This window comes from Haliotis asinina, chromosome 4 (assembly GCF_037392515.1).
Source record: "Haliotis asinina isolate JCU_RB_2024 chromosome 4, JCU_Hal_asi_v2, whole genome shotgun sequence".
NCBI classification, from domain to species: domain Eukaryota; kingdom Metazoa; phylum Mollusca; class Gastropoda; order Lepetellida; family Haliotidae; genus Haliotis; species Haliotis asinina.
Window position 1 is genome coordinate 68,210,424 of NC_090283.1, and position 19,620 is coordinate 68,230,043.

General features: G+C 38.6%; 31 non-coding genes across 31 annotated transcripts; all 31 read right to left on the reverse strand.

Moving 5' to 3' along the window:
* Nucleotides 1-1,030: 1,030 nt before the first annotated feature.
* Nucleotides 1,031-1,104, reverse strand: Trnat-agu (transfer RNA threonine (anticodon AGU)). Its single transcript has one exon. It is a non-coding gene; the product is annotated as a tRNA-Thr (tRNA).
* A 591-nt stretch (nucleotides 1,105-1,695) lies between these two features.
* Trnat-agu (transfer RNA threonine (anticodon AGU)) lies at nucleotides 1,696-1,769 on the reverse strand. Its single transcript has one exon. It is a non-coding gene; the product is annotated as a tRNA-Thr (tRNA).
* Nucleotides 1,770-2,027: 258 nt separating this feature from the next.
* Nucleotides 2,028-2,101, reverse strand: Trnat-agu (transfer RNA threonine (anticodon AGU)). The gene has a single exon. It is a non-coding gene; the product is annotated as a tRNA-Thr (tRNA).
* Nucleotides 2,102-2,360: 259 nt separating this feature from the next.
* Nucleotides 2,361-2,434, reverse strand: Trnat-agu (transfer RNA threonine (anticodon AGU)). The gene has a single exon. It is a non-coding gene; the product is annotated as a tRNA-Thr (tRNA).
* Nucleotides 2,435-4,685: 2,251 nt separating this feature from the next.
* Trnat-agu (transfer RNA threonine (anticodon AGU)) lies at nucleotides 4,686-4,759 on the reverse strand. The gene has a single exon. It is a non-coding gene; the product is annotated as a tRNA-Thr (tRNA).
* Nucleotides 4,760-5,350: 591 nt separating this feature from the next.
* Trnat-agu (transfer RNA threonine (anticodon AGU)) lies at nucleotides 5,351-5,424 on the reverse strand. Its single transcript has one exon. It is a non-coding gene; the product is annotated as a tRNA-Thr (tRNA).
* Nucleotides 5,425-5,682: 258 nt separating this feature from the next.
* Nucleotides 5,683-5,756, reverse strand: Trnat-agu (transfer RNA threonine (anticodon AGU)). The gene has a single exon. It is a non-coding gene; the product is annotated as a tRNA-Thr (tRNA).
* Nucleotides 5,757-6,015: 259 nt separating this feature from the next.
* On the reverse strand, nucleotides 6,016-6,089 carry Trnat-agu (transfer RNA threonine (anticodon AGU)). Its single transcript has one exon. It is a non-coding gene; the product is annotated as a tRNA-Thr (tRNA).
* Nucleotides 6,090-6,680: 591 nt separating this feature from the next.
* On the reverse strand, nucleotides 6,681-6,754 carry Trnat-agu (transfer RNA threonine (anticodon AGU)). The gene has a single exon. It is a non-coding gene; the product is annotated as a tRNA-Thr (tRNA).
* A 923-nt stretch (nucleotides 6,755-7,677) lies between these two features.
* On the reverse strand, nucleotides 7,678-7,751 carry Trnat-agu (transfer RNA threonine (anticodon AGU)). Its single transcript has one exon. It is a non-coding gene; the product is annotated as a tRNA-Thr (tRNA).
* Nucleotides 7,752-10,002: 2,251 nt separating this feature from the next.
* Trnat-agu (transfer RNA threonine (anticodon AGU)) lies at nucleotides 10,003-10,076 on the reverse strand. Its single transcript has one exon. It is a non-coding gene; the product is annotated as a tRNA-Thr (tRNA).
* Nucleotides 10,077-10,667: 591 nt separating this feature from the next.
* Trnat-agu (transfer RNA threonine (anticodon AGU)) lies at nucleotides 10,668-10,741 on the reverse strand. Its single transcript has one exon. It is a non-coding gene; the product is annotated as a tRNA-Thr (tRNA).
* Nucleotides 10,742-10,999: 258 nt separating this feature from the next.
* On the reverse strand, nucleotides 11,000-11,073 carry Trnat-agu (transfer RNA threonine (anticodon AGU)). Its single transcript has one exon. It is a non-coding gene; the product is annotated as a tRNA-Thr (tRNA).
* Nucleotides 11,074-11,332: 259 nt separating this feature from the next.
* Trnat-agu (transfer RNA threonine (anticodon AGU)) lies at nucleotides 11,333-11,406 on the reverse strand. Its single transcript has one exon. It is a non-coding gene; the product is annotated as a tRNA-Thr (tRNA).
* Nucleotides 11,407-11,997: 591 nt separating this feature from the next.
* Nucleotides 11,998-12,071, reverse strand: Trnat-agu (transfer RNA threonine (anticodon AGU)). Its single transcript has one exon. It is a non-coding gene; the product is annotated as a tRNA-Thr (tRNA).
* Nucleotides 12,072-12,329: 258 nt separating this feature from the next.
* Nucleotides 12,330-12,403, reverse strand: Trnat-agu (transfer RNA threonine (anticodon AGU)). Its single transcript has one exon. It is a non-coding gene; the product is annotated as a tRNA-Thr (tRNA).
* A 591-nt stretch (nucleotides 12,404-12,994) lies between these two features.
* Nucleotides 12,995-13,068, reverse strand: Trnat-agu (transfer RNA threonine (anticodon AGU)). The gene has a single exon. It is a non-coding gene; the product is annotated as a tRNA-Thr (tRNA).
* A 1,257-nt stretch (nucleotides 13,069-14,325) lies between these two features.
* Trnat-agu (transfer RNA threonine (anticodon AGU)) lies at nucleotides 14,326-14,399 on the reverse strand. Its single transcript has one exon. It is a non-coding gene; the product is annotated as a tRNA-Thr (tRNA).
* A 260-nt stretch (nucleotides 14,400-14,659) lies between these two features.
* On the reverse strand, nucleotides 14,660-14,733 carry Trnat-agu (transfer RNA threonine (anticodon AGU)). The gene has a single exon. It is a non-coding gene; the product is annotated as a tRNA-Thr (tRNA).
* Nucleotides 14,734-14,993: 260 nt separating this feature from the next.
* On the reverse strand, nucleotides 14,994-15,067 carry Trnat-agu (transfer RNA threonine (anticodon AGU)). Its single transcript has one exon. It is a non-coding gene; the product is annotated as a tRNA-Thr (tRNA).
* Nucleotides 15,068-15,324: 257 nt separating this feature from the next.
* On the reverse strand, nucleotides 15,325-15,398 carry Trnat-agu (transfer RNA threonine (anticodon AGU)). Its single transcript has one exon. It is a non-coding gene; the product is annotated as a tRNA-Thr (tRNA).
* Nucleotides 15,399-15,657: 259 nt separating this feature from the next.
* On the reverse strand, nucleotides 15,658-15,731 carry Trnat-agu (transfer RNA threonine (anticodon AGU)). The gene has a single exon. It is a non-coding gene; the product is annotated as a tRNA-Thr (tRNA).
* A 258-nt stretch (nucleotides 15,732-15,989) lies between these two features.
* Nucleotides 15,990-16,063, reverse strand: Trnat-agu (transfer RNA threonine (anticodon AGU)). Its single transcript has one exon. It is a non-coding gene; the product is annotated as a tRNA-Thr (tRNA).
* A 258-nt stretch (nucleotides 16,064-16,321) lies between these two features.
* Trnat-agu (transfer RNA threonine (anticodon AGU)) lies at nucleotides 16,322-16,395 on the reverse strand. Its single transcript has one exon. It is a non-coding gene; the product is annotated as a tRNA-Thr (tRNA).
* A 259-nt stretch (nucleotides 16,396-16,654) lies between these two features.
* Trnat-agu (transfer RNA threonine (anticodon AGU)) lies at nucleotides 16,655-16,728 on the reverse strand. Its single transcript has one exon. It is a non-coding gene; the product is annotated as a tRNA-Thr (tRNA).
* Nucleotides 16,729-16,987: 259 nt separating this feature from the next.
* Nucleotides 16,988-17,061, reverse strand: Trnat-agu (transfer RNA threonine (anticodon AGU)). Its single transcript has one exon. It is a non-coding gene; the product is annotated as a tRNA-Thr (tRNA).
* A 258-nt stretch (nucleotides 17,062-17,319) lies between these two features.
* Trnat-agu (transfer RNA threonine (anticodon AGU)) lies at nucleotides 17,320-17,393 on the reverse strand. Its single transcript has one exon. It is a non-coding gene; the product is annotated as a tRNA-Thr (tRNA).
* A 592-nt stretch (nucleotides 17,394-17,985) lies between these two features.
* Nucleotides 17,986-18,059, reverse strand: Trnat-agu (transfer RNA threonine (anticodon AGU)). Its single transcript has one exon. It is a non-coding gene; the product is annotated as a tRNA-Thr (tRNA).
* Nucleotides 18,060-18,317: 258 nt separating this feature from the next.
* Nucleotides 18,318-18,391, reverse strand: Trnat-agu (transfer RNA threonine (anticodon AGU)). The gene has a single exon. It is a non-coding gene; the product is annotated as a tRNA-Thr (tRNA).
* Nucleotides 18,392-18,982: 591 nt separating this feature from the next.
* Trnat-agu (transfer RNA threonine (anticodon AGU)) lies at nucleotides 18,983-19,056 on the reverse strand. Its single transcript has one exon. It is a non-coding gene; the product is annotated as a tRNA-Thr (tRNA).
* Nucleotides 19,057-19,315: 259 nt separating this feature from the next.
* Trnat-agu (transfer RNA threonine (anticodon AGU)) lies at nucleotides 19,316-19,389 on the reverse strand. Its single transcript has one exon. It is a non-coding gene; the product is annotated as a tRNA-Thr (tRNA).
* Nucleotides 19,390-19,620: the final 231 nt, after the last annotated feature.

A 19,620-nucleotide genomic window follows, 5' to 3' on the forward strand; every position in this document is an offset into this window, starting at 1 on the left:
ACACAAGTGGTAGCCTTTGTGAAAAAAAAGAGGAAGGCTCCAGGGGGAGTCGAACCCTCGACCTTCTGCTTACTAGGCAGACGCTCTAACCAAGTGAGCTATAGAGCCAATGGGATAGACCAAGTAACAAGAGTCTATACTTCATTTATGTTTCACCTATCTTTAGAACGAGTGTGAAAGAATAATCGTTTATGTCTATTTGGGAAACTGTGACATGCGATTCCAATCATATCCATTTTTACACAAGCTCCGGTATCAGTCTAATGTTGTTGACAATAATAACTGCAAATCTTACATGTGAAATGAAAATTGAACTTTGCAAAAGAAATTGATAAACACCATTGTACCCTTTGTGAAAAAAAAGGAAGGTTCCAGGGGTAGTCGAACCCTCGACCTTCTGCTTACTAGGCAGACGCTCTAACCAACTGAGCTATAGAGCCGATGGGATAGACCAAGTTACAATAGTCTATACTTCATTTATGTTTCACCTATCTTTAGAACGAGTGTGAAAGAATAATCGTTTATGTCTATTTGGGAAACTGTGACATGCGATTCCAATCATATCCATTTGTACACAAGCTCCGGTATCAGTCTAATGTTGTTGACAATAATAACAGCAAATCTTACATGTGAAATGAAAATTGAACTTTGCAAAAGAAATTGATAAACACAAGTGGTAGCCTTTGTGAAAAAAAGGAAGGCTACAGAGGGAGTCGAACCCTCGACCTTCTGCTTACTAGGCAGACGCTCTAACCAACTGAGCTATAGAGCCGATGGGATGGACAAACTACAATAGTCAGTACTTCATTTATGTTTGAGCTATCTTCAGAGTGAGTCTGAAAGAATAATCGTTTATGTTTCTTTGGAGAAGTGTGACATGCGACTCCTAAAATACCCATTTTACACAAACGCAGATATCAGTCTGATGTCATTGAATACAATAACAGCAAATTCTAAATGTGAAATGAAATTGAACTTAGCAAAATGAAGTGATAAACACAAGTGGTAGCCTTTGTGAAAAAAAAGAGGAAGGCTCCAGGGGGAGTCGAACCCTCGACCTTCTGCTTACTAGGCAGACGCTCTAACCAACTGAGCTATAGAGCCAATGGGATAGACCAAGTAACAAGAGTCTATACTCCATTTATGTTTCACCTATCTTTAGAACGAGTGTGAAAGTATAATCGTTTATGTCTATTTGGGAAACTGTGACATGCAATTCCAATCATATCCATTTTTACACAAGCTCCGGTATCAGTCTAATGTTGTTGACAATAATAACAGCAAATCTTACATGTGAAATGAAAATTGAACTTTGCAAAAGAAATTGATAAACACAAGTGGTAGCCTTTGTGAAAAAAAAGGAAGGCTCCAGGGGGAGTCGAACCCTCGACCTTCTGCTTACTAGGCAGACGCTCTAACCAACTGAGCCATAGAGCTGATGGGATGGACAAACTACAATAGTCAGTACTTCATTTATGTTTGAGCTATCTTCAGAGTGAGTCTGAAAGAATAATCGTTTATGTTTCTTTGGAGAAGTGTGACATGCGATTCCTAAAATACCCATTTTACACAAACGCAGATATCAGTCTGATGTTATTGAATACAATAACAGCAAATTCTAAATGTGAAATGAAATTGAACTTAGCAAAATGAAGTGATAAACACAAGTGGTAGCCTATGTGAAAAAAAAGAGGAAGGCTCCAGGGGGAGTCGAACCCTCGACCTTCTGCTTACTAGGCAGACGCTCTAACCAACTGAGCTATAGAGCCAATGGGATAGACCAAGTAACAAGAGTCTATACTCCATTTATGTTTCACCTGTCTTTAGAACGAGTGTGAAAGAATAATCGTTTATGTCTATTTGGGAAACTGTGACATGCGATTCCAATCATATCCATTTTTACACAAGCTCCGGTATCAGTCTAATGTTGTTGACAATAATAACAGCAAATCGTACATGTGAAATGAAAATTGAACTTTGCAAAAGAAATTGATAAACACAAGTGGTAGCCTTTGTGAAAAAAAGGAAGGCTCCAGGGGGAGTCGAACCCTCGACCTTCTGCTTACTAGGCAGACGCTCTAACCAACTGAGCTATAGAGCCGATGGGATGGACAAACTACAATAGTCAGTACTTCATTTATGTTTGAGCTATCTTCAGAGTGAGTCTGAAAGAATAATCGTTAATGTGTCTTTGGAGAAGTGTGACATGCGATTCCTAAAATACCCATTTTACACAAACGCAGATATCAGTCGTGATGTTATTGAATACAATAACAGCAAATTCTAAATGTGAAATGAAATTGAACTTAGCAAAATGAAGTGATAAACACAAGTGGTAGCCTATGTGAAAAAAAAGAGGAAGGCTCCAGGGGGAGTCGAACCCTCGACCTTCTGCTTACTAGGCAGACGCTCTAACCAACTGAGCTATAGAGCCAATGGGATAGACCAAGTAACAAGAGTCTATACTCCATTTATGTTTCACCTATCTTTAGAACGAGTGTGAAAGAATAATCGTTTATGTCTATTTGGGAAACTGTGACATGCAATTCCAATCATATCCATTTTTACACAAGCTCCGGTATCAGTCTAATGTTGTTGACAATAATAACTGCAAATCTTACATGTGAAATGAAAATTGAACTTTGCAAAAGAAATTGATAAACACAAGTGGTAGCCTTTGTGAAAAAAAGGAAGGGTCCAGGGGGAGTCGAACCCTCGACCTTCTGCTTACTAGGCAGACGCTCTAACCAACTGAGCTATAGAGCCGATGGGATGGACAAACTACAATAGTCAGTACTTCATTTATGTTTGAGCTATCTTCAGAGTGAGTCTGAAAGAATAATCGTTAATGTGTCTTTGGAGAAGTGTGACATGCGATTCCTAAAATACCCATTTTACACAAACGCAGATATCAGTCGTGATGTTATTGAATACAATAACAGCAAATTCTAAATGTGAAATGAAATTGAACTTAGCAAAATGAAGTGATAAACACAAGTGGTAGCCTTTGTGAAAAAAAAGAGGAAGGCTCCAGGGGGAGTCGAACCCTCGACCTTCTGCTTACTAGGCAGACGCTCTAACCAACTCAGCTATAGAGCCGATGGGATAGACCAAGTTACAATAGTCTATACTTCATTTATGTTTCACCTATCTTTAGAACGAGTGTGAAAGAATAATCGTTTATGTCTATTTGGGAAACTGTGACATGCGATTCCAATCATATCCATTTGTACACAAGCTCCGGTATCAGTCTAATGTTGTTGACAATAATAACAGCAAATCTTACATGTGAAATGAAAATTGAACTTTGCAAAAGAAATTGATAAACACAAGTGGTAGCCTTTGTGAAAAAAAGGAAGGCTACAGGGGGAGTCGAACCCTCGACCTTCTGCTTACTAGGCAGACGCTCTAACCAACTGAGCTATAGAGCCGATGGGATGGACAAACTACAATAGTCAGTACTTCATTTATGTTTGAGCTATCTTCAGAGTGAGTCTGAAAGAATAATCGTTTATGTTTCTTTGGAGAAGTGTGACATGCGATTCCTAAAATACCCATTTTACACAAACGCAGATATCAGTCTGATGTTATTGAATACAATAACAGCAAATTCTAAATGTGAAATGAAATTGAACTTAGCAAAATGAAGTGATAAACACAAGTGGTAGCCTTTGTGAAAAAAAAGAGGAAGGCTCCAGGGGGAGTCGAACCCTCGACCTTCTGCTTACTAGGCAGACGCTCTAACCAAGTGAGCTATAGAGCCAATGGGATAGACCAAGTAACAAGAGTCTATACTTCATTTATGTTTCACCTATCTTTAGAACGAGTGTGAAAGAATAATCGTTTATGTCTATTTGGGAAACTGTGACATGCGATTCCAATCATATCCATTTTTACACAAGCTCCGGTATCAGTCTAATGTTGTTGACAATAATAACTGCAAATCTTACATGTGAAATGAAAATTGAACTTTGCAAAAGAAATTGATAAACACCATTGTACCCTTTGTGAAAAAAAAGGAAGGTTCCAGGGGTAGTCGAACCCTCGACCTTCTGCTTACTAGGCAGACGCTCTAACCAACTGAGCTATAGAGCCGATGGGATAGACCAAGTTACAATAGTCTATACTTCATTTATGTTTCACCTATCTTTAGAACGAGTGTGAAAGAATAATCGTTTATGTCTATTTGGGAAACTGTGACATGCGATTCCAATCATATCCATTTGTACACAAGCTCCGGTATCAGTCTAATGTTGTTGACAATAATAACAGCAAATCTTACATGTGAAATGAAAATTGAACTTTGCAAAAGAAATTGATAAACACAAGTGGTAGCCTTTGTGAAAAAAAGGAAGGCTACAGAGGGAGTCGAACCCTCGACCTTCTGCTTACTAGGCAGACGCTCTAACCAACTGAGCTATAGAGCCGATGGGATGGACAAACTACAATAGTCAGTACTTCATTTATGTTTGAGCTATCTTCAGAGTGAGTCTGAAAGAATAATCGTTTATGTTTCTTTGGAGAAGTGTGACATGCGACTCCTAAAATACCCATTTTACACAAACGCAGATATCAGTCTGATGTCATTGAATACAATAACAGCAAATTCTAAATGTGAAATGAAATTGAACTTAGCAAAATGAAGTGATAAACACAAGTGGTAGCCTTTGTGAAAAAAAAGAGGAAGGCTCCAGGGGGAGTCGAACCCTCGACCTTCTGCTTACTAGGCAGACGCTCTAACCAACTGAGCTATAGAGCCAATGGGATAGACCAAGTAACAAGAGTCTATACTCCATTTATGTTTCACCTATCTTTAGAACGAGTGTGAAAGTATAATCGTTTATGTCTATTTGGGAAACTGTGACATGCAATTCCAATCATATCCATTTTTACACAAGCTCCGGTATCAGTCTAATGTTGTTGACAATAATAACAGCAAATCTTACATGTGAAATGAAAATTGAACTTTGCAAAAGAAATTGATAAACACAAGTGGTAGCCTTTGTGAAAAAAAAGGAAGGCTCCAGGGGGAGTCGAACCCTCGACCTTCTGCTTACTAGGCAGACGCTCTAACCAACTGAGCCATAGAGCTGATGGGATGGACAAACTACAATAGTCAGTACTTCATTTATGTTTGAGCTATCTTCAGAGTGAGTCTGAAAGAATAATCGTTTATGTTTCTTTGGAGAAGTGTGACATGCGATTCCTAAAATACCCATTTTACACAAACGCAGATATCAGTCTGATGTTATTGAATACAATAACAGCAAATTCTAAATGTGAAATGAAATTGAACTTAGCAAAATGAAGTGATAAACACAAGTGGTAGCCTATGTGAAAAAAAAGAGGAAGGCTCCAGGGGGAGTCGAACCCTCGACCTTCTGCTTACTAGGCAGACGCTCTAACCAACTGAGCTATAGAGCCAATGGGATAGACCAAGTAACAAGAGTCTATACTCCATTTATGTTTCACCTGTCTTTAGAACGAGTGTGAAAGAATAATCGTTTATGTCTATTTGGGAAACTGTGACATGCGATTCCAATCATATCCATTTTTACACAAGCTCCGGTATCAGTCTAATGTTGTTGACAATAATAACAGCAAATCGTACATGTGAAATGAAAATTGAACTTTGCAAAAGAAATTGATAAACACAAGTGGTAGCCTTTGTGAAAAAAAGGAAGGCTCCAGGGGGAGTCGAACCCTCGACCTTCTGCTTACTAGGCAGACGCTCTAACCAACTGAGCTATAGAGCCGATGGGATGGACAAACTACAATAGTCAGTACTTCATTTATGTTTGAGCTATCTTCAGAGTGAGTCTGAAAGAATAATCGTTAATGTGTCTTTGGAGAAGTGTGACATGCGATTCCTAAAATACCCATTTTACACAAACGCAGATATCAGTCGTGATGTTATTGAATACAATAACAGCAAATTCTAAATGTGAAATGAAATTGAACTTAGCAAAATGAAGTGATAAACACAAGTGGTAGCCTATGTGAAAAAAAAGAGGAAGGCTCCAGGGGGAGTCGAACCCTCGACCTTCTGCTTACTAGGCAGACGCTCTAACCAACTGAGCTATAGAGCCAATGGGATAGACCAAGTAACAAGAGTCTATACTCCATTTATGTTTCACCTATCTTTAGAACGAGTGTGAAAGAATAATCGTTTATGTCTATTTGGGAAACTGTGACATGCAATTCCAATCATATCCATTTTTACACAAGCTCCGGTATCAGTCTAATGTTGTTGACAATAATAACTGCAAATCTTACATGTGAAATGAAAATTGAACTTTGCAAAAGAAATTGATAAACACAAGTGGTAGCCTTTGTGAAAAAAAGGAAGGCTACAGGGGGAGTCGAACCCTCGACCTTCTGCTTACTAGGCAGACGCTCTAACCAACTGAGCTATAGAGCCGATGGGATGGACAAACTACAATAGTCAGTACTTCATTTATGTTTGAGCTATCTTCAGAGTGAGTCTGAAAGAATAATCGTTAATGTGTCTTTGGAGAAGTGTGACATGCGATTCCTAAAATACCCATTTTACACAAACGCAGATATCAGTCGTGATGTTATTGAATACAATAACAGCAAATTCTAAATGTGAAATGAAATTGAACTTAGCAAAATGAAGTGATAAACACAAGTGGTAGCCTTTGTGAAAAAAAAGAGGAAGGCTCCAGGGGGAGTCGAACCCTCGACCTTCTGCTTACTAGGCAGACGCTCTAACCAACTGAGCTATAGAGCCAATGGGATAGACCAAGTAACAAGAGTCTATACTCCATTTATGTTTCACCTATCTTTAGAACGAGTGTGAAAGAATAATCGTTTATGTCTATTTGGGAAACTGTGACATGCGATTCCAATCATATCCATTTGTACACAAGCTCCGGTATCAGTCTAATGTTGTTGACAATAATAACAGCAAATCTTACATGTGAAATGAAAATTGAACTTTGCAAAAGAAATTGATAAACACAAGTGGTAGCCTTTGTGAAAAAAAGGAAGGTTCCAGGGGGAGTCGAACCCTCGACCTTCTGCTTACTAGGCAGACGCTCTAACCAACTGAGCTATAGAGCCGATGGGATGGACAAACTACAATAGTCAGTACTTCATTTATGTTTGAGCTATCTTCAGAGTGAGTCTGAAAGAATATTCGTTAATGTGTCTTTGGAGAAGTGTGACATGCGATTCCTAAAATACCCATTTTACACAAACGCAGATATCAGTCGTGATGTTATTGAATGCAATAACAGCAAATTCTAAATGTGAAATGAAATTGAACTTAGCAAAATGAAGTGATAAACACAAGTGGTAGCCTTTGTGAAAAAAAAGAGGAAGGCTCCAGGGGGAGTCGAACCCTCGACCTTCTGCTTACTAGGCAGACGCTCTAACCAAGTGAGCTATAGAGCCAATGGGATAGACCAAGTAACAAGAGTCTATACTTCATTTATGTTTCACCTATCTTTAGAACGAGTGTGAAAGAATAATCGTTTATGTCTATTTGGGAAACTGTGACATGCGATTCCAATCATATCCATTTGTACACAAGCTCCGGTATCAGTCTAATGTTGTTGACAATAATAACAGCAAATCTTACATGTGAAATGAAAATTGAACTTTGCAAAAGAAATTGATAAACACAAGTGGTAGCCTTTGTGAAAAAAAGGAAGGCTCCAGGGGGAGTCGAACCCTCGACCTTCTGCTTACTAGGCAGACGCTCTAACCAACTGAGCTATAGAGCCGATGGGATGGACAAACTACAATAGTCAGTACTTCATTTATGTTTGAGCTATCTTCAGAGTGAGTCTGAAAGAATAATCGTTAATGTGTCTTTGGAGAAGTGTGACATGCGATTCCTAAAATACCCATTTTACACAAACGCAGATATCAGTCTGATGTTATTGAATACAATAACAGCAAATTCTAAATGTGAAATGAAATTGAACTTAGCAAAATGAAGTGATAAACACAAGTGGTAGCCTTTGTGAAAAAAAAGAGGAAGGCTCCAGGGGAAGTCGAACCCTCGACCTTCTGCTTACTAGGCAGACGCTCTAACCAAGTGAGCTATAGAGCCAATGGGATAGACCAAGTAACAAGAGTCTATACTTCATTTATGTTTCACCTATCTTTAGAACGAGTGTGAAAGAATAATCGTTTATGTCTATTTGGGAAACTGTGACATGCGATTCCAATCATATCCATTTTTACACAAGCTCCGGTATCAGTCTAATGTTGTTGACAATAATAACTGCAAATCTTACATGTGAAATGAAAATTGAACTTTGCAAAAGAAATTGATAAACACAAGTGGTAGCCTTTGTGAAAAAAAGGAAGGTTCCAGGGGGAGTCGAACCATCGACCTTCTGCTTACTAGGCAGACGCTCTAACCAACTCAGCTATAGAGCCGATGGGATAGACCAAGTTACAATAGTCTATACTTCATTTATGTTTCACCTATCTTTAGAACGAGTGTGAAAGAATAATCGTTTATGTCTATTTGGGAAACTGTGACATGCGATTCCAATCATATCCATTTGTACACAAGCTCCGGTATCAGTCTAATGTTGTTGACAATAATAACAGCAAATCTTACATGTGAAATGAAAATTGAACTTTGCAAAAGAAATTGATAAACACAAGTGGTAGCCTTTGTGAAAAAAAAGGAAGGCTACAGGGGGAGTCGAACCCTCGACCTTCTGCTTACTAGGCAGACGCTCTAACCAACTGAGCTATAGAGCCGATGGGATGGACAAACTACAATAGTCAGTACTTCATTTATGTTTGAGCTATCTTCAGAGTGAGTCTGAAAGAATAATCGTTTATGTTTCTTTGGAGAAGTGTGACATGCGATTCCTAAAATACCCATTTTACACAAACGCAGATATCAGTCTGATGTTATTGAATACAATAACAGCAAATTCTAAATGTGAAATGAAATTGAACTTAGCAAAATGAAGTGATAAACACAAGTGGTAGCCTTTGTGAAAAAAAAGAGGAAGGCTCCAGGGGGAGTCGAACCCTCGACCTTCTGCTTACTAGGCAGACGCTCTAACCAAGTGAGCTATAGAGCCAATGGGATAGACCAAGTAACAAGAGTCTATTCTTCATTTATGTTTCACCTATCTTTAGAACGAGTGTGAAAGAATAATCGTTTATGTCTATTTGGGAAACTGTGACATGCGATTCCAATCATATCCATTTTTACACAAGCTCCGGTATCAGTCTAATGTTGTTGACAATAATAACTGCAAATCTTACATGTGAAATGAAAATTGAACTTTGCAAAAGAAATTGATAAACACCATTGTACCCTTTGTGAAAAAAAAGGAAGGTTCCAGGGGGAGTCGAACCCTCGACCTTCTGCTTACTAGGCAGACGCTCTAACCAACTGAGCTATAGAGCCGATGGGATAGACCAAGTTACAATAGTCTATACTTCATTTATGTTTCACCTATCTTTAGAACGAGTGTGAAAGAATAATCGTTTATGTCTATTTGGGAAACTGTGACATGCGATTCCAATCATATCCATTTGTACACAAGCTCCGGTATCAGTCTAATGTTGTTGACAATAATAACAGCAAATCTTACATGTGAAATGAAAATTGAACTTTGCAAAAGAAATTGATAAACACAAGTGGTAGCCTTTGTGAAAAAAAGGAAGGCTACAGGGGGAGTCGAACCCTCGACCTTCTGCTTACTAGGCAGACGCTCTAACCAACTGAGCTATAGAGCCGATGGGATGGACAAACTACAATAGTCAGTACTTCATTTATGTTTGAGCTATCTTCAGAGTGAGTCTGAAAGAATAATCGTTTATGTTTCTTTGGAGAAGTGTGACATGCGACTCCTAAAATACCCATTTTACACAAACGCAGATATCAGTCTGATGTCATTGAATACAATAACAGCAAATTCTAAATGTGAAATGAAATTGAACTTAGCAAAATGAAGTGATAAACACAAGTGGTAGCCTATGTGAAAAAAAAGAGGAAGGCTCCAGGGGGAGTCGAACCCTCGACCTTCTGCTTACTAGGCAGACGCTCTAACCAACTGAGCTATAGAGCCAATGGGATAGACCAAGTAACAAGAGTCTATACTCCATTTATGTTTCACCTATCTTTAGAACGAGTGTGAAAGTATAATCGTTTATGTCTATTTGGGAAACTGTGACATGCAATTCCAATCATATCCATTTTTACACAAGCTCCGGTATCAGTCTAATGTTGTTGACAATAATAACAGCAAATCTTACATGTGAAATGAAAATTGAACTTTGCAAAAGAAATTGATAAACACAAGTGGTAGCCTTTGTGAAAAAAAAGGAAGGCTCCAGGGGGAGTCGAACCCTCGACCTTCTGCTTACTAGGCAGACGCTCTAACCAACTGAGCCATAGAGCTGATGGGATGGACAAACTACAATAGTCAGTACTTCATTTATGTTTGAGCTATCTTCAGAGTGAGTCTGAAAGAATAATCGTTTATGTTTCTTTGGAGAAGTGTGACATGCGATTCCTAAAATACCCATTTTACACAAACGCAGATATCAGTCTGATGTTATTGAATACAATAACAGCAAATTCTAAATGTGAAATGAAATTGAACTTAGCAAAATGAAGTGATAAACACAAGTGGTAGCCTATGTGAAAAAAAAGAGGAAGGCTCCAGGGGGAGTCGAACCCTCGACCTTCTGCTTACTAGGCAGACGCTCTAACCAACTGAGCTATAGAGCCAATGGGATAGACCAAGTAACAAGAGTCTATACTTCATTTATGTTTCACCTGTCTTTAGAACGAGTGTGAAAGAATAATCGTTTATGTCTATTTGGGAAACTGTGACATGCGATTCCAATCATATCCATTTTTACACAAGCTCCGGTATCAGTCTAATGTTGTTGACAATAATAACAGCAAATCGTACATGTGAAATGAAAATTGAACTTTGCAAAAGAAATTGATAAACACAAGTGGTAGCCTTTGTGAAAAAAAGGAAGGCTCCAGGGGGAGTCGAACCCTCGACCTTCTGCTTACTAGGCAGACGCTCTAACCAACTGAGCTATAGAGCCGATGGGATGGACAAACTACAATAGTCAGTACTTCATTTATGTTTGAGCTATCTTCAGAGTGAGTCTGAAAGAATAATCGTTAATGTGTCTTTGGAGAAGTGTGACATGCGATTCCTAAAATACCCATTTTACACAAACGCAGATATCAGTCGTGATGTTATTGAATACAATAACAGCAAATTCTAAATGTGAAATGAAATTGAACTTAGCAAAATGAAGTGATAAACACAAGTGGTAGCCTATGTGAAAAAAAAGAGGAAGGCTCCAGGGGGAGTCGAACCCTCGACCTTCTGCTTACTAGGCAGACGCTCTAACCAACTGAGCTATAGAGCCAATGGGATAGACCAAGTAACAAGAGTCTATACTCCATTTATGTTTCACCTATCTTTAGAACGAGTGTGAAAGAATAATCGTTTATGTCTATTTGGGAAACTGTGACATGCAATTCCAATCATATCCATTTTTACACAAGCTCCGGTATCAGTCTAATGTTGTTGACAATAATAACTGCAAATCTTACATGTGAAATGAAAATTGAACTTTGCAAAAGAAATTGATAAACACAAGTGGTAGCCTTTGTGAAAAAAAGGAAGGGTCCAGGGGGAGTCGAACCCTCGACCTTCTGCTTACTAGGCAGACGCTCTAACCAACTGAGCTATAGAGCCGATGGGATGGACAAACTACAATAGTCAGTACTTCATTTATGTTTGAGCTATCTTCAGAGTGAGTCTGAAAGAATAATCGTTAATGTGTCTTTGGAGAAGTGTGACATGCGATTCCTAAAATACCCATTTTACACAAACGTAGATATCAGTCGTGATGTTATTGAATACAATAACAGCAAATTCTAAATGTGAAATGAAATTGAACTTAGCAAAATGAAGTGATAAACACAAGTGGTAGCCTATGTGAAAAAAAAGAGGAAGGCTCCAGGGGGAGTCGAACCCTCGACCTTCTGCTTACTAGGCAGACGCTCTAACCAACTGAGCTATAGAGCCAATGGGATAGACCAAGTAACAAGAGTCTATACTCCATTTATGTTTCACCTATCTTTAGAACGAGTGTGAAAGAATAATCGTTTATGTCTATTTGGGAAACTGTGACATGCGATTCCAATCATATCCATTTGTACACAAGCTCCGGTATCAGTCTAATGTTGTTGACAATAATAACAGCAAATCTTACATGTGAAATGAAAATTGAACTTTGCAAAAGAAATTGATAAACACAAGTGGTAGCCTTTGTGAAAAAAAGGAAGGCTCCAGGGGGAGTCGAACCCTCGACCTTCTGCTTACTAGGCAGACGCTCTAACCAACTGAGCTATAGAGCCGATGGGATGGACAAACTACAATAGTCAGTACTTCATTTATGTTTGAGCTATCTTCAGAGTGAGTCTGAAAGAATATTCGTTAATGTGTCTTTGGAGAAGTGTGACATGCGATTCCTAAAATACCCATTTTACACAAACGCAGATATCAGTCGTGATGTTATTGAATGCAATAACAGCAAATTCTAAATGTGAAATGAAATTGAACTTAGCAAAATGAAGTGATAAACACAAGTGGTAGCCTTTGTGAAAAAAAAGAGGAAGGCTCCAGGGGGAGTCGAACCCTCGACCTTCTGCTTACTAGGCAGACGCTCTAACCAAGTGAGCTATAGAGCCAATGGGATAGACCAAGTAACAAGAGTCTATACTTCATTTATGTTTCACCTATCTTTAGAACGAGTGTGAAAGAATAATCGTTTATGTCTATTTGGGAAACTGTGACATGCGATTCCAATCATATCCATTTGTACACAAGCTCCGGTATCAGTCTAATGTTGTTGACAATAATAACAGCAAATCTTACATGTGAAATGAAAATTGAACTTTGCAAAAGAAATTGATAAACACAAGTGGTAGCCTTTGTGAAAAAAAGGAAGGCTCCAGGGGGAGTCGAACCCTCGACCTTCTGCTTACTAGGCAGACGCTCTAACCAACTGAGCTATAGAGCCGATGGGATGGACAAACTACAATAGTCAGTACTTCATTTATGTTTGAGCTATCTTCAGAGTGAGTCTGAAAGAATATTCGTTAATGTGTCTTTGGAGAAGTGTGACATGCGATTGCTAAATTACCCATTTTACACAAACGCAGATATCAGTCGTGATGTTATTGAATGCAATAACAGCAAATTCTAAATGTGAAATGAAATTGAACTTAGCAAAATGAAGTGATAAACACAAGTGGTAGCCTATGTGAAAAAAAAGAGGAAGGCTCCAGGGGAAGTCGACCCCTCGACCTTCTGCTTACTAGGCAGACGCTCTAACCAACTGAGCTATAGAGCCAATGGGATAGACCAAGTAACAAGAGTCTATACTCCATTTATGTTTCACCTATCTTTAGAACGAGTGTGAAAGAATAATCGTTTATGTCTATTTGGGAAACTGTGACATGCGATTCCAATCATATCCATTTTTACACAAGCTCCGGTATCAGTCTAATGTTGTTGACAATAATAACTGCAAATCTTACATGTGAAATGAAAATTGAACTTTGCAAAAGAAATTGATAAACACAAGTGGTAGCCTTTGTGAAAAAAAGGAAGGCTCCATGGGGAGTCGAACCCTCGACCTTCTGCTTACTAGGCAGACGCTCTAACCAACTGAGCTATAGAGCCGATGGGATGGACAAACTACAATAGTCAGTACTTCATTTATGTTTGAGCTATCTTCAGAGTGAGTCTGAAAGAATAATCGTTAATGTGTCTTTGGAGAAGTGTGACATGCGATTCCTAAAATACCCATTTTACACAAACGCAGATATCAGTCGTGATGTTATTGAATACAATAACAGCAAATTCTAAATGTGAAATGAAAATTGAACTTAGCAAAATGAAGTGATAAACACAAGTGGTAGCCTATGTGAAAAAAAAGAGGAAGGCTCCAGGGGGAGTCGAACCCTCGACCTTCTGCTTACTAGGCAGACGCTCTAACCAAGTGAGCTATAGAGCCAATGGGATAGACCAAGTAACAAGAGTCTATACTCCATTTATGTTTCACCTATCTTTAGAACGAGTGTGAAAGAATAATCGTTTATGTCTATTTGGGAAACTGTGACATGCAATTCCAATCATAACCATTTTTACACAAGCTCCGGTATCAGTCTAATGTTGTTGACAATAATAACTGCAAATCTTACATGTGAAATGAAAATTGAACTTTGCAAAAGAAATTGATAAACACAAGTGGTAGCCTTTGTGAAAAAAAGGAAGGCTCCAGGGGGAGTCGAACCCTCGACCTTCTGCTTACTAGGCAGACGCTCTAACCAACTGAGCTATAGAGCCGATGGGATGGACAAACTACAATAGTCAGTACTTCATTTATGTTTGAGCTATCTTCAGAGTGAGTCTGAAAGAATAATCGTTAATGTGTCTTTGGAGAAGTGTGACATGCGATTCCTAAAATACCCATTTTACACAAACGCAGATATCAGTCGTGATGTTATTGAATACAATAACAGCAAATTCTAAATGTGAAATGAAAATTGAACTTAGCAAAATGAAGTGATAAACACAAGTGGTAGCCTATGTGAAAAAAAAGAGGAAGGCTCCAGGGGGAGTCGAACCCTCGACCTTCTGCTTACTAGGCAGACGCTCTAACCAACTGAGCTATAGAGCCAATGGGATAGACCAAGTAACAAGAGTCTATACTCCATTTATGTTTCACCTATCTTTAGAACGAGTGTGAAAGAATAATCGTTTATGTCTATTTGGGAAACTGTGACATGCAATTCCAATCATAACCATTTTTACACAAGCTCCGGTATCAGTCTAATGTTGTTGACAATAATAACTGCAAATCTTACATGTGAAATGAAAATTGAACTTTGCAAAAGAAATTGATAAACACAAGTGGTAGCCTTTGTGAAAAAAAAAGGAAGGCTCCAGGGGGAGTCGAACCCTCGACCTTCTGCTTACTAGGCAGACGCTCTAACCAACTGAGCTATAGAGCCAATGGGATAGACCAAGTAACAAGAGTCTATACTTCATGTATGTTTCACCTATCTTTAGAACTAGTGTGAAAGAATAATCGTTTATGTCTATTTGGGAAACTGTGACATGCGATTCCAATCATATCCATTTGTACACAAGCTCCGGTATCAGTCTAATGTTGTTGACAATAATAACTGCAAATCTTACATGTGAAATGAAAATTGAACTTTGCAAAAGAAATTGATAAACACAAGTGGTAGCCTTTGTGAAAAAAAGAAGGCTCCAGGGGGAGTCGAACCCTCGACCTTCTGCTTACTAGGCAGACGCTCTAACCAACTGAGCTATAGAGCCGATGGGATGGACAAACTACAATAGTCAGTACTTCATTTATGTTTGAGCTATCTTCAGAGTGAGTCTGAAAGAATAATCGTTAATGTGTCTTTGGAGAAGTGTGACATGCGATTCCTAAAATACCCATTTTACACAAACACAGATATCAGTCGTGATGTTATTGAATACAATAACAGCAAATTCTAAATGTGAAATGAAATTGAACTTAGCAAAATGAAGTGATAAACACAAGTGGTAGCCTATGTGAAAAAAAAGAGGAAGGCTCCAGGGGGAGTCGAACCCTCGACCTTCTGCTTACTAGGCAGACGCTCTAACCAACTGAGCTATAGAGCCGATGGGATGGACAAACTACAATAGTCAGTACTTCATTTATGTTTGAGCTATCTTCAGAGTGAGTCTGAAAGAGTAATCGTTAATGTGTCTTTGGAGAAGTGTGACATGCGATTCCTAAAATACCCATTTTACACAAACGCAGATATCAGTCTGATGTTATTGAATACAATAACAGCAAATTCTAAATGTGAAATGAAATCGAACTTAGCAAAATGAAGTGATAAACACAAGTGGTAGCCTTTGTGAAAAAAAAGAGGAAGGCTCCAGGGGGAGTCGAACCCTCGACCTTCTGCTTACTAGGCAGACGCTCTAACCAACTGAGCTATAGAGCCAATGGGATAGACCAAGTAACAAGAGTCTATACTTCATTTATGTTTCACCTATCTTTAGAACGAGTGTGAAAGAATAATCGTTTATGTCTATTTGGGAAACTGTGACATGCGATTCCAATCATATCCATTTGTACAGAAGCTCCGGTATCAGTCTAATGTTGTTGACAATAATAACAGCAAATCTTACATGTGAAATGAAAATTGAACTTTGCAAAAGAAATTGATAAACACAAGTGGTAGCCTTTGTGAGAAAAAGGAAGGCTCCAGGGGGAGTCGAACCCTCGACCTTCTGCTTACTAGGCAGACGCTCTAACCAACTGAGCTATAGAGCCAATGGGATAGACCAAGTAACAAGAGTCTATACTTCATATATGTTTCACCTATCTTTAGAACGAGTGTGAAAGAATAATCGTTTATGTCTATTTGGGAAACTGTGACATGCGATTCCAATCATATCCATTTGTACACAAGCTCCGGTATCAGTCTAATGTTGTTGACAATAATAACAGCAAATCTTACATGTGAAATGAAAATTGAACTTTGCAAAAGAAATTGATAAACACAAGTGGTAGCCTTTGTGAAAAAAAAGGAAGGCTCCAGGGGGAGTCGAACCCTCGACCTTCTGCTTACTAGGCAGACGCTCTAACCAACTGAGCTATAGAGCCGATGGGATGGACAAACTACAATAGTCAGTACTTCATTTATGTTTGAGCTATCTTCAGAGTGAGTCTGAAAGAATAATCGTTAATGTGTCTTTGGAGAAGTGTGACATGCGATTCCTAAAATACCCATTTTACACAAACGCAGATATCAGTCGTGATGTTATTGAATGCAATAACAGCAAATTCTAAATGTGAAATGAAATTGAACTTAGCAAAATGAAGTGATAAACACAAGTGGTAGCCTATGTGAAAAAAAAGAGGAAGGCTCCAGGGGGAGTCGAACCCTCGACCTTCTGCTTACTAGGCAGACGCTCTAACCAACTGAGCTATAGAGCCAATGGGATAGACCAAGTAACAAGAGTCTATACTTCATTTATGTTTCACCTATCTTTAGAACGAGTGTGAAAGAATAATCGTTTATGTCTATTTGGGAAACTGTGACATGCGATTCCAATCATATCCATTTGTACACAAGCTCCGGTATCAGTCTAATGTTGTTGACAATAATAACAGCAAATCTTACATGTGAAATGAAAATTGAACTTTGCAAAAGAAATTGATAAACACAAGTGGTAGCCTTTGTGAGAAAAAGGAAGGCTCCAGGGGGAGTCGAACCCTCGACCTTCTGCTTACTAGGCAGACGCTCTAACCAACTGAGCTATAGAGCCAATGGGATAGACCAAGTAACAAGAGTCTATACTTCATATATGTTTCACCTATCTTTAGAACGAGTGTGAAAGAATAATCGTTTATGTCTATTTGGGAAACTGTGACATGCGATTCCAATCATATCCATTTGTACACAAGCTCCGGTATCAGTCTAATGTTGTTGACAATAATAACAGCAAATCTTACATGTGAAATGAAAATTGAACTTTGCAAAAGAAATTGATAAACACAAGTGGTAGCCTTTGTGAAAAAAAAAGGAAGGCTCCAGAGGGAGTCGAACCCTCGACCTACTGCTTACTAGGCAGACGCTCTAACCAACTGAGCTATAGAGCCGATGGGATGGACAAACTACAATAGTCAGTACTTCATTTATGTTTGAGCTATCTTCAGAGTGAGTCTGAAAGAATAATCGTTAATGTGTCTTTGGAGAAGTGTGACATGCGATTCCTAAAATACCCATTTTACACAAACGCAGATATCAGTCTGATGTTATTGAATACAATAACAGCAAATTCTAAATGTGAAATGAAATTGAACTTAGCAAAATAAAGTGATAAACACAAGTGGTAGCCTATGTGAAAAAAAAGAGGAAGGCTCCAGGGGGAGTCGAACCCTCGACCTTCTGCTTACTAGGCAGACGCTCTAACCAACTGAGCTATAGAGCCAATGGGATAGACCAAGTAACAAGAGTCTATACTCCATTTATGTTTCACCTATCTTTAGAACGAGTGTGAAAGAATAATCGTTTATGTCTATTTGGGAAACTGTGACATGCGATTCCAATCATATCCATTTTTACACAAGCTCCGGTATCAGTCTAATGTTGTTGACAATAATAACAGCAAATCTTACATGTGAAATGAAAATTGAACTTTGCAAAAGAAATTGATAAACACAAGTGGTAGCCTTTGTGAAAAAAAGGAAGGCTCCAGGGGGAGTCGAACCCTCGACCTTCTGCTTACTAGGCAGACGCTCTAACCAACTGAGCTATAGAGCCGATGGGATGGACAAACTACAATAGTCAGTACTTCATTTATGTTTGAGCTATCTTCAGAGTGAGTCTGAAAGAATAATCGTTAATGTGTCTTTGGAGAAGTGTGACATGCGATTCCTAAAATACCCATTTTACACAAACGCAGATATCAGTCGTGATGTTATTGAATACAATAACAGCAAATTCTAAATGTGAAATGAAATTGAACTTAGCAAAATGAAGTGATAAACACAAGTGGTAGCCTATGTGAAAAAAAAGAGGAAGGCTCCAGGGGAAGTCGAACCCTCGACCTTCTGCTTACTAGGCAGACGCTCTAACCAACTGAGCTATAGAGCCAATGGGATAGACCAAGTAACAAGAGTCTATACTCCATTTATGTTTCACCTATCTTTAGAACGAGTGTGAAAGAATAATCGTTTATGTCTATTTGGGAAACTGTGACATGCAATTCCAATCATAACCATTTGTACACAAGCTCCGGTATCAGTCTAATGTTGTTGACAATAATAACTGCAAATCTTACATGTGAAATGAAAATTGAACTTTGCAAAAGAAATTGATAAACACAAGTGGTAGCCTTTGTGAAAAAAAGGAAGGCTCCAGGGGGAGTCGAACCCTCGACCTTCTGCTTACTAGGCAGACGCTCTAACCAACTGAGCTATAGAGCCGATGGGATGGACAAACTACAATAGTCAGTACTTCATTTATGTTTGAGCTATCTTCAGAGTGAGTCCGAAAGAATAATCGTTAATGTGTCTTTGGAGAAGTGTGACATGCGATTCCTAAAATACCCATTTTACACAAACGCAGATATCAGTCGTGATGTTATTGAATGCAGTAACAGCAAATTCTAAATGTGAAATGAAATTGAACTTAGCAAAATGAAGTGATAAACACAAGTGGTAGCCTATGTGAAACAAAAGAGGAAGGCTCCAGGGGGAGTCGAACCCTCGACCTTCTGCTTACTAGGCAGACGCTCTAACCAACTGAGCTATAGAGCCAATGGGATAGACCAAGTAACAAGAGTCTATACTCCATTTATGTTTCACCTATCTTTAGAACGAGTGTGAAAGAATAATCGTTTATGTCTATTTGGGAAACTGTGACATGCGATTCCAATCATATCCATTTGTACACAAGCTCCGGTATCAGTCTAATGTTGTTGACAATAATAACAGCAAATCTTACATGTGAAATGAAAATTGAACTTTGCAAAAGAAATTGATAAACAC